This window comes from Populus trichocarpa, chromosome 14 (genome assembly GCF_000002775.5).
Source record: "Populus trichocarpa isolate Nisqually-1 chromosome 14, P.trichocarpa_v4.1, whole genome shotgun sequence".
NCBI classification, from domain to species: domain Eukaryota; kingdom Viridiplantae; phylum Streptophyta; class Magnoliopsida; order Malpighiales; family Salicaceae; genus Populus; species Populus trichocarpa.
This window is the reverse complement of record NC_037298.2, coordinates 13,066,145-13,069,156: the sequence shown is the minus strand read 5'-3', so window position 1 is coordinate 13,069,156 and position 3,012 is coordinate 13,066,145.

The window sequence follows — 3,012 nt, the reverse complement described above, 5'->3', positions numbered from 1 at the left end:
TAGTTCGCTCATGAAAAACCGAGTTGTGAGCAATCTGAATAGAACTCTGGTTGTCACAATACATATGAGTAGGATGAGAAAAGAAGACTCCCATATCAGCAAGTAACCAACGTAACCAAATGATCTCTTCGGTAGTAGATGTCATGACACGATATTTTGCTTCGGTGGATGATTGAGAAACAATAGATTGTTTCTTGCTTTTCCAAGAAATAAGAGAATCACCTAAAAAGATACAGAACCCGGTAACAGACTTGAGATCTATGGGATCACTACTATGATCAGCATTAGAGTATGCAAGCAACTCCAAGGAAGAGGTGGATGAAAGTAAAAGACTCTGAAAAACTGTACCCCGAAGATATCGCAAAATACGAAAAAACAACTGCCTAGTGAACAGTAGTAGGAGAAGCAACAAACTGACTAACAACATGAACAACATATGCAATATCTGGACGAGTAATGGTAAGATATACCAAACTCCCAACAATAGTGCGGTGTAAAGTAGGAACTATCAAAGGTAAACCATCAGAAGAAGAGTACCTTGCGTTAACCTCAATGAGAGTATCTACAGTCTTGTTATCAGTAAGTCTAGCCCGCTCAAGAATATTTGCAACATATTTCGACTGAGAAAGAAGGTAACCTCTAGGTGAGTATGCTACCTCAATACCCAGGAAATATCGAAGATAACCCAAATCCTTCATTTCAAATCGTCTAGCCAACTCTGTCTTCAAAACTGAAATACCATTAATGTCATCACCAGTAATAATCATGTCATCAACATATAAAGACAGAATGATACGACTTGCATCAATGCGCTTAATAAAAAGAGCAGAATCGTGACTGCTAGAAACAAAGCCAACAAATGAGATCACAATAGAGAATTTCTCAAACCAAGCACGTGGTGCTTATTTGAGACCATATAATGCTTTCTTAAGCTTACAAATATATCCAGAGTCATGTGAAATACCAGGAGGGGGTGCCATATAAACTTCTTCTTGAAGATCTCCATTCAAGAAGGCATTTTTAACATCAAGCTGAGAAATATACCACTGACAAATCGAAGCTACGACAATAAGAGTACGAATAGTACTCATTTTTCCAACCGAGGCAAATGTCTCCTCATAGTCCATACCATATTGTTGAGAGTATCCTTTTGCAACCAGTCTAGCTTTGTATCGCTCAATAGACCCATCAGAATTAGTCTTGATCTTATACACCCAACGACAACCAACAACACTCTTACCAGGAGGTAGAGGAACCAGATCCCAAGTATCTGTCTTATGCAAAGCAGAAAGTTCCTCATCCATAGCTTGCTGCCAAAGCGAATCAAGAATTGCCTCTTTATAGGAAGATGGCTAAAAAAGACAATGAATAGAAGCTAAAAAGGAAGTAAATGATGAAGAATAACAAGAATAAGCAAAATCTGGTAGTTTTGTGGACTTACGAATATGGATGGACTGACGTGGAGGTGGATCCACAATCTCAGATGAAGCTTGAGGGGCTGTAGATGAGAATGAAACTTCAGGTATGCTAGAGAGTAAAGTACCAGTACCTGCAAAGTTATGAGTACAAATTGATCGAACATGGGGAGAGGTATCATTACCAGAATCCTCAGAAAAGGGATCTATACGAAAAATATCAGATTTAGTCAGGCTATGAGTAGTGGATGGAATATAAAAGAAAGGTATATGCTCAAGGAAGACAACATGACGAGACACATAAAGTTTCTGAGTTATTGGATCAAAATAACAATACCCTCTTTTACCTTCACCATAACCCAGAAAGACACAAATAGTGGATCGAGAGGATAGCTTACTGCGTTCTACATGAGGACGAAGAACGAAACAAGTACAACCAAAGACTCTAAATGAGGAATAATCAGGGACATACCCATATAACTTTTCAAAAGGAGATAGACCCGAACTATGAGAAGATGGAATTGTATTAATCAAACTTACAACAGTAAAAACAACTTCTCCTCAAAACTCACTAGGAACAAAAGCAGACAACAAGTGAGAACAGACAGTTTTGACAATGTGCCTATGTTTTCTTTCAGCAACACCATTTTTCTCAGGAGTATATGTACATTAAGTTTGGTGGATGGTTCCATCTAAGGCAAGCAATTGGCAAAATTTATTAGAGGAGTATTCTGCACCCAAATCACACCTAAAGCATTTGATCACAACAGAATATTGAGTTTTGATAAGAGCTCGAAAAGCTGCATACATCTTAAAGAATTCATAACGATGTTTCATTAAATAAACCCAACAATAACGAATATGATCATCAATAAAAGAGACATAATATCGAGACCCTCTTTTTGTGGCAACAGGAAAAGGTCCCCATACATCAGAATGAATCAAATCAAATGGTGAAGAAGAAACAGAAATACTTCGATTAAAAGATAAAGAAGAAAATTTTGCCAGTTTACATCCACTACAATCAGAAATGTCACAAGTTTTCAAATTTCCTAAAGCTCCTGTGGATGCCAAAAATCTCAAACGAGAAGACGAAACTTGACCTAGACGGGAATGCCATAAATAAAAACTAGAAGATGAAAGACTCAAACGAAAGGAAGACAAATCAACAGTAGTAGTAGCAGCGGCAGCAGCAACAACTGACATTTTTAACTTATCCAAAATGTATAGTCCATTCTCCCTACGGCCTGTCCCAATCAGCTTCTGAGACTGTAGATCATGTACACAACAAAAAAAAAAACCAGAAAACATGACTAAATAATCACCAGAATCACATATTTGACCAACAAACGCAAGATTCAATTTGAGTTTTGGAATAAGATAAATATTAGGGAGAGACAACTGAGGTGTGACAACAGAACCAACACCTGCTAAGGGTATAGGAGTTCCATCAGCAGTCATAACAGGAATGGAGGACAGGGGACATAGAGGTAAAAGATGAGGAATCTGGAGACATATGATGGGAAACACCAGAATCCAAGACCTATTCAGAGTGTGACATACCTGAGGAACTATGAGGCAACTGACCTATGGAAGA